Raw genomic sequence first — 12,472 nt, forward strand, 5'->3', positions numbered from 1 at the left:
TTATAGACTTCAGTGAAGGGAAATGCAAAGTCCTACATCTGAAGAGGAACAGCCCTACACACCAGTACTAGGCACTCCAGGAGCTGACTGGATGGAAAGCAGCTTTGTAAAATAGACCCAGGGTTCTGGGTGAACAACAAGTTGATCATGAGCCAGCAATGTGCTCTTGTCTCAAAGAAGCCTTGCAGTGTCCTGGGCTGCATTAGGAGAAGTGTTGCCAGCAAGCAGGTCAAGGGAGTTGATCCTTCCCCTCCGCTCAGCACTGGTGAGGCCACAGCTGGAGTGCTGGGTCCAGTTCTGGGCTCCCCACTACAAGGGAGAGAGACAGGCATACTGGAGCAAGTCCGGCAAAGAGCCACTAAGATGATTAAGAGCTTGGAGGAGAGGCTAAGAGAGCTGGGATTGTTTAGCCTGGAGCTGAGAAGACTCAGGAGGATCTTATTGAAGTATAACACATAAATATTCATATCTGGTGTAATGGAGTAAGGAAGATGGAGTCAGACTCTTCTCATCAGTGTCCAGAGACAGAACAAGAGACAATGGGCACAAATTGAACTACAATAATTTTGTTTAAACATAAGAAAAAGCTTTTCTGCTTTATATTTGAAGGGTGACTGAGCACTGGAACAGGTTGCCCTGAGAGGCTACGGGGTCTCCATCCTTGGAGATATTCAAAACCCCACTGGACACAGCCCTGAGCAACATGCTCTGGTTGATTCTGCTTTGTGCAGACAGGTTGGACCAGGCAATCCTGAGAGATGCCTTCCAGCTTCTGCAATTCTGTGATCCCTCCTCAGTGGCTGTTACAGGATTCTTAGACAACATTTTCTCCAAGACACAAATGAAAACAAAATTAAGCACCATCAGCATACAGATGTTAGCAGTAAACAACTGTACTCTAGGATATCTAGAGATCAAAACTAATCTTCATTGTTTTAAAGCTTAAAAAAAGTAAAATGAACAAGATGGGCTAGGTAGCACCAATCTGTAAAGAAAAGCTGGAAAACTCTTCTTTGCAATGCAGTGTGACAGTAATGTGACGAGCAGTAGCTCTCTGCCATTGCAAGGCTGTACTGAAAAGCAAGGTACACAGGTAACCTCAGGAACTTGATCTACTTCTTTGCTCCCTTAAAGCTTTGCTTTCAGTTTACTTTAGGTAAACCACTACTTTGAGTGAAGTAGAATACTAAAACCAAACAAAAGTCCCCCTGCCTCAAAATAAACTGAAAATAAAGCTCTAATTACAGAGAAAAAATTCACCGCCAAGCAGAATGTCACAGAACAGGATTGGTATGACTAGATGATGTCTGAACTGAATTTCATTAAAGGATGTAATTTCTTCCTGAATCTCAAAGAAAAGATCAAAACATCTTCAGCGTAAGTGCTGTAAGTACATTTAATTCAACCTAAATGCTGAACTATGGAAATGGCCAGGAATATTTAGCTGTGGCTAACACGTTGTTGCTTTTTGTCCTCTTTAATTACTGTACTCTCTCCACAGTGCAGTCATCCAGTATAGGCCAGCTTTCTCTCTCAAAACCTAATGCCACTATTCGCATATGTTCATAAAGGTTCTTAAATACACATATGCAAAGAATCCTCTCACCTGCTTACAAAAGACAACTTCTTCCCACCATTAAAATAAGAAGATAACCAAAATACTGGGAAAGCACATTCCTCTTGTTTATGCAGCATGTGTTATACTGTTTATCTAATTAAATTGTAATTTCCTTTGGACAAGACACAAGCGCAGAGCAGCATGCAAATTTGGCTTCCAAAGAAAGACTGAAAAATGCCAAACTGAGAAACAACAGTCGTGCACAGCTCAGGGTGCAGGGATTCCCTGAGTCAACCTTTACCTTTGATAGCTGAAAAGCTACCTGGGTTAGGCCATAAACACTGTTTTGATAGCTACACAAAAAACTTCAAACAAGGATATATTGTTATATGTTCATGAAGCCGTTGCTGCAGCTTCAGACTCCATTTGATAGGTAGCGCTGGGGGAGAGCCTCTGCAGGAACCCTTAGCCTGATACTATGAAGCACTGAGGAGCAAATCCTACTCCCACTGAAAGAAATGAAACAATTCCCATTTACTGCAGTAAAATAGGTAAGATCCTAAGTTTCAGTGCTTCTGCTAACATTGTTGTCACTCAGTGACATCATACCTTGAAAATGCCCTTTATATGAGTAGTAGGGATTTTTAAAAGAAAACAAAAAGCGAAAGCCTCAAAGAGAAACAAAATGCTTGATGCTTGACCTGAAAATCTGGCTGCACAGATAGCAAAGCTGATATGGCTACTCTTAAAATTACTAGATGTTTCCTCCAGTAGCGTAGTGTCAGCATTGCCACATTTCCCTTCCAACAAGAGATTTTAATGTTCTTATCTTTGCTCTGACAAATATATTTCCTGCTGACAAATCACAGGCCTTTATTGTCTTCCTGATGGCTCAAAAAATAAAATAGATTGTTTGAAACGGTTCCAATTCTGTGCATACATCAAGAATAGAGTTTGGTCTTAGCACAGAGCCACCTACTAACAGCCAAGTATATTAAGGTTAAATCCTTAAAATCAGAACTGGCTGGTGTTGAAATCACATATTGATAATTAGAAAATAATGGATAGAAAATATGTAAGTCAATTTTAACCAACAGAAACCTTCTATTCCTACCCATGTTGAATTTAAACTGCTGTCTCTGTTTCCTAGAAAACTACAGTTCTTGGCATTTTTTTTCTGTCTCTTTATCTGTGTCAAAGGTCTTTGAGGGAGAGAAGTTACAAAGCAGATCATCAAAACAAACGTAACTATGCAGCAATCCTGTCGTATCTTTAAATATTTGTAAACCAGCACACATACTACATGTGATATTTGAGAGAGAATCTTTTGGCAGTTACCAACAATTCCAGACTTTAATTTCAGAGGTGAGCAAATTTCTGTCCACACTGATTCTCTTGAGTAGTGAAATGAGCTGCCAAATCCAGGGGGAAAAGAGCACAATGTGACACAGCACATCTCTGACCGGTGTTCGGATCAAGAAGATCTGATGGAGCAGCTTGCTCTGAAAGACATGTTTGGTCTGGAAGTTTGAAACTGGCTTGTTTTCAGACTGATTATTCAGTCCACTCTGCCTCATGCACCTGGGGACATTTCAGATGCCATCATCTGTGGATGCCTGAGAGGCTATGACAAAACATCTACATTCAATCTCATTTTAAACCAAACAACTAGTTCTGGTGTATTAGCTGGCAAGTACATGTGGTAGCTTAAGGCCATGCAAAAGCAGAATATTTTCTGCAAATCCTGATGACTGTGTTTGTTTATTTCTGCTTAGAGTTGTATGAAAAAGTGAGGAGGGTGCATATACAAGATCCTTAGGTATTTTTTTCTTTCCTTCTTGGGATTGTACAGAAAAAGTCAAACAAAATCTGATGTGGTTGTTGATCTAGCAACATTTGATCCCTTTCTGCTCGTTTTCCTGAAATGTCATTGATGTGACAAGTAGATGGCTGCTTCCTGGGGCTGTCCCTGGATGTCTTGCTGTCCTGCATCACCTGTCAGCTCAGGGCTTGTGGAGCTGTCACTTGCCCTAACTCTACTCCTGCCAATTCACAAAAAAATATCCCTTTCCTAGAGGCCAACTGATCGGCCTGGCTTGCCCATAGAGGGCAGTCCTACATCGGGATGGGTTTATGTGCCCATGCACTCAGACTCACATTGCCTGGGCTGGAGGCCCACTGACCATACTGGAGTTCTTCTATCCATCCCAGTCAGCAGGCCAGGGCGAGGGACAGACTCACTTTGCACCTCTGGCATTGCTGATGTGCTGCAATCCAGGAGCACAAGAGCAATGGTTACAAAACCTCACATTACACCTCTCCTCGAGCTCCATAAGAGGAATTAATTTCTGTGCATGCATCTTTCTGGTTAATGCTTGCCTAGCCTCTCAAGCAACACATAGGCACTGCATACCTAATGCTTCTGCACTTCTACAAGTATGTGTGTTAGGAGGAAAAGACTTAACACATAATCAAAGACAGAAAGGATTCATTCTATGGGATCACGGTTCTACATGTACCCACCATAAGAAATGAAATGGACATTTGACACTGACAGAAAGAAGCTGGCATCACAGAAGGGAATATACTATGCAGAAAAGCCAATTAGATATGAATATGGTTAATATGTCAAAATAGGGTAAGGTGCTCCAGACTGATCTGTGGAAATTACACAAAATGTGACCAATCTCTACAAGGTTTAGATCAAAATGGCAGTTTGGCCTAAGAAAGTGTGCCTCAAAGCTGGAGCAAGAAGGCAGCAACTGGCAGATCTCAGCAGGCATGGCCAAAGCCTTCGTAGGACACCTGCAGCCAAGAGCCTTGGAAAATCCACTCTGAGCAGATCTGAGTTCCCAGGTCTGCACTCAGCCCCAACACAGCGTGCTCATTAACTTCTTCCAGGGGATGCAGCTCAGAAGGCAGTCAGAGCACATACTTCAGCCAGATCCCTCATCTCTACCCTTTCCCTAAAAACTGAATTTAATTGGCATAAAACTCTTAGAGTTAAAACAGGCTGACGTTTTACCTTGGGTATGCTTATGTCAGTATATTGTACATATAAAAGTACAGCTTGTTCTCTCCCGCCCTCTGGTAGACCCCAGGAATGACTACATCAGCACTGCTTTCTTCTTTCTCTAAAAACAAACAAAAAAACTCAACCCCAAAGCATTCAGAAATGGTGAGTAGGCCAAAGTTTAGCTGAGAAAGTTGTTCAGACAGAGGCCTTGGCTGAGTGCCCACCAAAATCAATAGGAGTCTTTCCATCTACTTAATAGACTTTGACTGACCCCTAAGTGAAGGAGGCAAGGAGGAGAAATCTGTGCTGATTACCCACTAACAAAGAAGTGTTTGAAATAATCTGCTGCCATCTGTCTTTGTTTTGCTAACCCACGCAGCTGGGCCTAAACGGAAAATCCATCAGATGAACAGAGAATCAATTATCACAAGAAGGATATGTTTGCATTTCTCACCTTCCATAAGAACTACCCCCATTGATGATGTGGGAGATTTCCTTGCATAATTACAACAAACCATCATGAATTTAAGAGGCTGTGGCGGTTACATACATATGTATGTAATGCAAGTTATAAAAATAACTTCAGCCTCAAAGAGCTGCTATAAGATTCGTGTTCTATTCAGAGAGACAAATTACATTACCTGGGTTTGAGGGTAGAAAGGAGTTTAAGCCTCTTTTAATTGGTAATTGGTAATATTTCATGTGATTGCTCAGCTCTTGCCAACTATATGAACATGGAGCTGATTAGAGGAATCTCATGCTATTGCACGCAGTGTTATATGTATATATGTCTACCTGGAGGGGAAAAAGGAATACCACTATGGAGATCAGAAAAGCTACAGAAAACCAGATTATTTGATGCATTCTAACAGGAAGACAAATCCTCTTTTTAGAGTAAACACCTATAAGCCACAGTATAGAAGCTTAGCAACAATCTGACAAATCATTATTCAGTCAGTGTTGCAGAGGGAAGGAGAGGACAGCGTTGATGCCTGATTAGGGGATGTGAAGTCTATTTCTCTGGGAAGGAGTGGTACATGCGACAGTCTGTGAGTCAAGTGAGCTGGTGGGACACATAGCTACACAAAAGCCCTTCAGCCTTTTGCTCTCACTGCAAATACATAATGGTTTATCAGGCTCCTAACCAAACAAAATAACTGGAAATATAACTTCTTTGGCAACTCTTCATCAGGCAGTAATACCACACAGAAAAGTTACAGGTCTTGTTTACATTTCCTCCAGAGGGGAAAATCAACCACAGTTTTATGTTATTCCCTCTACCAGCTGATCAAGAGTGGGATTTTTCCATCAGAGAGCACTATCCTTTGCCCACGGTGAAATAGTCCCCTTCTAAGTGAATATGCTTTCCTCAGACCATCACAAATCATGACCAGCCTAAGGTGATCTGTAATAAATAGGTCTTCAGATTCCAGGGAGTTACTTTGGGTTTAGTCACATAAAAAAAGGGCACACATACAACTGACGCCCACATCATGTTTTTGGGTACCTTCCTGAAGCATCCAAAAGATTTTACTGCCTGACTCCAAAGAAATCGCTTCCTAATTTCAAATTTGCAGAAGACCCAGGCAGTAGTTATAATTTTCTCAGCACACTACGCTTTGCAGATAAAACAAAGATTTGGTATAACTTTACAGGAGTTGAGTGCCATTTCAGAAGAGATAAATTTGTATGACATGCATGTCCAAAGCTGACAAAACAATGATAAAAGTATTTAACCTTGGTGACTCATGCAGAAGCAGCCCATGATTTCTGCTGCATGAACATAGCCATAACCATGGTTTTGAACCTCATGGAAGCCAGCAGAATGACAGGCAACCAGACTCACATCTGCTCTTTGACCCTAAAGTTACTCCACAATAAGGTGTCACAGGAACAGAGTCATTCTCAGTTGCTGATCATGGGAACATGGGTGAATGTTACAGTGGATATTCCAGAACTGCATGTGTTTAAGAGCTCTCTTATCAGGTAGTAGTAATATGTCCCTAGTATCCCTCAGAAAGAGAATGGCTCAAGTGTGACCATGAGATAAGACTGGCAGCCCCGTATCCTCCTCAACATGTTCCACTCACTTCATTTCAGAAACTAAGCAAGACTAGGCCAGGTGCTATTTGTATGGTAGACCACCAAGAACACGTGCCCATTTGGAGCAAAGTGATAAACGGCATGATTTCTCAAGAATCATCCAGAATTACTGTGAATACTCACCTGCTCTAGCCTCACCATAAGTGAAAGGGTATAGTAACTTCATGCTTTCAGGTGTCATGACCCACAATCATTTGGTTTGTCAGGCATACTACCCAATGGTCAGAGTCAAAACCAGCAAAGCCAAACGTGAGGGGTTGACAGGCCAGGAGACAGCACATGGGCTGGGGCCAGTGGGAGAGGCACAAACAGAAATCTGAGGTCGTGAGGTGAGAGAGGAGAAAGGCTTTGGAGCTGAGGTGACCAGGGTCAGGAAGCTGCAGTTGAGCAGTGTTGGAAAGCAAGGGGTGAATATTAAGGCTCAGTCATTCAGATCTGGTAGCTATTGACCTTATGGCATAAACCTGTTCCCCTCCTTCTGCAGCCTGTCCCACCTAAAGGCAGGTCTGAGGGAAACGAGTCCATGTTGGGGTACACAATAGACCAGGCCAATGGCTAACAACTACCCCTGTTCCAAAGGGATTATAAAAGACAGCTACACACATATGAAAATAGTCACAGTGTAAAAAAAGACCTGTTGGAGTCTGAAGGCTGACTGGGGGTATTTTGGAGGGTTGGGTACAGAGGCAGGCCAGCTCTGGTCAGAAGAGGCATTTAGCTCCTAAGTCAGACTTGGACTGCAAACTAGGTCTGACAGTTGCTTGACTTGGAGGGTTCCTGCAGCTTACCAAGAGCCTTTTTATCCAGAGAGCAAAAGTACCTGAGCAGAATCTGAAAGCAGTAAGTCATAGCAATATTTTTCTCAGTCTCTTTCAATCTGTGGTCCCTAAAAATTTCCTAGTGAAGCTGCTTTGGAAGTTTCACGTGCACATAGATTACTGTGCAGCACCTATGAATCTAGTTCCTATTTGTGCATCCCTTATAAAATGGTCAAGCTCAGAGGTCACTGGATCACAGGCTAAAACACATTTCAAATGCAGTGGGACTCTCAGGAAGATCACCCATTAAGATGTCTGAGTATTATAGCCCTAGTTGTTGTGTTTGGGACGAAACAAAAATACAATAATTGTTATTTTTAATTGAACTTTGAGATTATGCGATGTAAGACACAAACTAGAGATGCTCCTTGTCCAAAAAGATTTTTAAAATTTACTTTTTTAATTAATTAGTGCAGCTACCAAAGAAGCATGAGCTCCCAGTTCAGTTTGGTGGCCAGTAGTTCTGGAGTGTTGCCTGGAGTCTGAAGCTCTTCAAGATCTGCTATAAAAATCATAACATTGCTGTGCAGCTATGGGACAATTCCACACTTGACAGCCTCTTATTTTGTGGAGAAAATCCTCATAAAACAAAATTTAAAACTTATAAAATAAAAAGTCATCTTTCTTTCTGAATAATATTTTCTTTTTTCCTGTAGGGAGTATCACTAAACAATAATAAACTGTACAGATGTTAGAAACAAAAAAAATTAACAGTGATTTAGTTTTATTTGGAGCTTATAAATTTTTGAAATTGCTACTTTTGAAATGTAAAATTAAATATTCCAGTTTATCTTTGGCATGATCAGAATAAACAAATATTAATTTTCCAGCACATTATCTTCAATAATGAATCTTATGGGCAAAATTTCTGCTTTTCGTTACTCCTGTCATAATGTAGCTCTCAATGCGTCAGCCCAGAAATATCTGCAGTTCATTCACACAGTATTGCAAAGGGGGCAAATGAAGGTGAAGCCTAACTTTCTGATCTTAGTATCTTGTTTAACTATAAAACATCTAAATTTAAATTTGTTTTTGAAGAATTTCACACCACTGAAATACTCTTGGCAGGGTTTTTCTCATGTATACAGCATGTACCCATCCATCAACACCACCTTGATCTTATTCTTAAAATAACTGAAAACCAAAAAGAACAAAATAACAAAATACCCACCCATGAAATCTCCTAATAGAGAACACTTTTCTTGGCCAGATGGTTCACTGAAGCAAAGGGTTAGTCTTTTCTTCAAACAGGGCTTTCAATATTGGGATCTTTGCCGGCCACAAAACCATTTCCAGTCAGTTACAGAGGATTTTAACTAGAACACAAAAGTGTTCCCATCTTCTTCTGTATAGCCTTGCAGAGCAGCGAGATCACCTTTAGGAGGAGCCTTATTCCCTCCTGTACATCTTAGAAAAACACTCAGTAGCTCCTGCAAAGATAGACATTATAAAATATGGTTTCATTAAGAAAGATTCTGGAAAATATGGAAAATTATAAAAAGCAGCCTCATGAGAACTTTCACTCCATAGTCTTATCTCAAAATAATCAGCCGTATCTAAGCTTTCTGTGACAGATGCTTGTCTAATTTGCTCTTTAAAACTTCCAGTGATGGTGAAATTGTGGTTAACACAAATATTAAGAATGAACAACCAAATCTTCAACATGAACAGCCTGGCAGAAACAAAGCAGAACCATAGGCAGGGGAGATAGAGATCTGCTGAATAGTAAAAGCAGTTTAGAAACAAAAATGGTTATTTTGAGGACACAGTAAAGAATAGAAAGTCATGTCTCTATGAAAGGGATAAGAAATAATTAAATCTACTTAGGAGTGGTCACAAGAGTGGTTCTAACAGAAATCAGGATCAGGCTTAGCTGAAAACAGGAAAGGGCAGAAAGGTTGAACTTTGTTGTTAATGCTGCTGTAAGTACACCTGTTTACTTCTTACACTCTCCTCTTTGGTCCAGGGAGGCAAGGTACAAAAACAGTTGTACTTTGCATTAACTCTGAATTAATCTCACTCATATAGTTTGTCGGAACTCTGAGAAATAGAAGGAATGTCCAAATTGATCCTCGGTGTCCTGATTTGTCCTTTGTGTCACTTAAACGCTGGACCAAGCAATGTCTGTGTCTGAATTCACATCTTCAGAATGCAGCTGATCCCAGGACCTAACTGTCCCCTTACAGTCGAAGTGTTTCTTAATGGACAACTTCATTCTCCTTTCCTACAGGTTAAGTCCCTGTAGGCATCAAGAAAATTTTATTCCATCCTTCTTCACAGAGTTCTGTAAAATCATTGGAGGCTGTGATTCACATTTCCACTCAGTCTTCCTATTTCTCAAAATACACAGCCCATACACCATGTTTTCCAGATCTCTGATCATTCCTGCTTTCCTCTGGGTTTGTTCCAGTTTGTCAATATTTTCTTGAGGGGTGGCAAGGAAAACCTGGCCTGATACTGCATGCTCACCAATGTGAAGTTGCGTGTAAAACTACTGCAAGTACCTTCTCCTCCCCACTGAATGTGCCACGTGCAGACTTCTTTTTTCACAGCAATACAACCTCTATGAGGAGTAACTTAAGCAAGCTTGTTTAACTTGAACTGCAGTGGACAAGTTACATGTATAGACTCAGTCACTGCACCTCAGCAAAGAGATAGTAAGACAGTAATTTAGTAAGAGGGATTAATACAATTGCTTATTTAACCCCACCTCTAATGATCACTCCCTTCAACATCAGCCACGTACTTTGTCCCCCACATGATTAATGTTTTCAGTGATGACTGAATCAAAACATTGCTAAGTATTCTGGTCTCCTTACCTCAACCTATGGTTCATTTTCCCTCCCTGTAAAAGAGCAGAATGATTCTGCCTTGGTTTTCCTCTTACAGCTAGTGTCCTATACTGAATGTTATCTTGTCACATCCACACTTAATTAATGAAATCTCACTTTGCCTTGGCCTGCCAAATTTGGCTCATGCTACTGTTTTATACTCTTCCTCAGTAGGTTCTGCACACATCTCATCTATGCACTCTCTTGCCGATGTTCAAAGATACTTCTTTGCTGAGATACCCAGCTCTTACCCATCTGATGGCTTCACTGCTGCTTGCTCAGAAAAAAAAAGGGAGCATCAGTGCAGCTTGTGAAACTACAGGTTCTTACTACCTCCCGTTCTTACAGATCGGGACAGACCTTACAAGGACCTGTTTTTCCTGTTGCTATTAAGTCAACAGCTGCCTTTACATTAGATAGTACAACTGTCAGGCAAGTTGAAGTACTAATGCCGATGGAGGAGCACGTGCTTGCAAAACACGCTGTCCCTGCCTTAGAGCTGTGGCAGGCCTTGCACTGGGTATGTCACCTCAGGGTCTGCTTGACAGTGGCTGCACTGGTTGGATGTCTCTGCAGGGACCTCTGGGAGGTCGTGTGTGACCAGAGAGGAAGGCTCAGCTTCTGCAGGACCAAAATTTCTACCTCCTCCAGACATTTGTGTCCCAGCCTGTTTGGAAAATCCTTGAGGTTACTGCAATTTCCATATGGTTTCTAAGAGGCACTCTCCCTTCTCTTCTACAGGCAGTGGTACTAAGAGACAAACCATCTGACAAAACATCTCCTTCTCCCCTGTTTTCTCCTTCTACAGCAGGAGGGAGTATATACACAAGTATTTTGACAGTAGGGAAACACTTGATACGAATTCCTTACAAATGTGCCACTTCACATTAGTAATTTCAGCTGTGGTCCACAATTAACCACAACATAGAAATCCAGGGTAAAACAGGCTGTTTGGAGTCTAGTACTCAGAGAACTCTTTACTGTTCTCCATTTCCCACTCTCTGTGACATATTATCAGGGACACATTACAGAACTGTCACAGAATTAAGTGTCATAAAAAACAGGAAAAGAAGGGGTTAACATTTAAGAGTCCCCACATACCTGCAAGCCCCAAGTGGCCTGAGGAGGAAGAGATAAAGGTCTGGGCTGTCTCACAGTGGAAAGTCTGTTGGTCTAAGCTTTGCTCTGAGGAAGGGAGCTATTTACTCTACCAAACTGGGAAGGAGATGCCATCCAAGAAAACAATTTGCCCTGGACTAAAGGTCAGTGGTTTTCTAAGAGCTGATAAAAACCCCCAAACCAAGGACTGAAGACATCTAGCAGTTGTCAGCCTGCTTGCTAGAGAAGCCTGGAGAGTAAAAAATATGGTGAGTGGCTCTTCTGCCCTAAACAGGTTAGTGTAGGAAAAACAATCCAGGCAACCACCTATTCCTGACCCTGAGGGTAACCTGAGTGCTGATGGTAAGGGATCAGCAGTGACAGGGTTTCCCAGTTCAGGCACTGGCCTGCGGTCAGGCAGTTGCCTGAAAGGCATGTTCTGAGGCTCCTGGCTCTGTTTTCCTTGTGCAATAGTGCAACGGTGATTGCACAGCCCTGAGAAACAGAACATGGTTTTAAAGCCAAAAAAATACTGTATTTGTGCCCACAGGCATACATAAAAAGGAAATAACTGCCTTTTAACCTGCTTAGTGTCCAGAAGTCACTGCTCCCTTGCCTGTAGGAATAACACTAAATACCTCTGCTGAAGCTACTGTATATATTAATCCAAGCTGTAAGCTTATTCACAGGCTCTAAAATCAGAAGCTGAGACACTTAATCTGTTAATTTGCTCTAATGCTGAGAGGCTTCAAATGAGATTGGCTTCCACTGTTGCTATATTAGCTGTAACTAGCTAATGTGTAGTAAGTCAGATACACACTAAACAAAACCCTTCTTGCTCCTTTCCCAGGCTAAGGCAAAGCGCACCTGAAGAAATATTCCTTCCTACGTGGGGCGTCTTGCACCTATTATTACCTCCCTGCCGTTTGTGCTGTGGACAAGCTTAGAACTTCGCTGGGGCCCAGCACCGCCGTGACAAGCGCCGTGGAGAGGACTGGCCCCCCAATCCACCCTCTCTCCCCGCCGGGGCCGCCGCGGGGAAGGGCCG

This window comes from Streptopelia decaocto, assembly GCF_964273445.1.
Source record: "Streptopelia decaocto genome assembly, chromosome: 2".
NCBI classification, from domain to species: Eukaryota; Metazoa; Chordata; class Aves; order Columbiformes; family Columbidae; genus Streptopelia; species Streptopelia decaocto.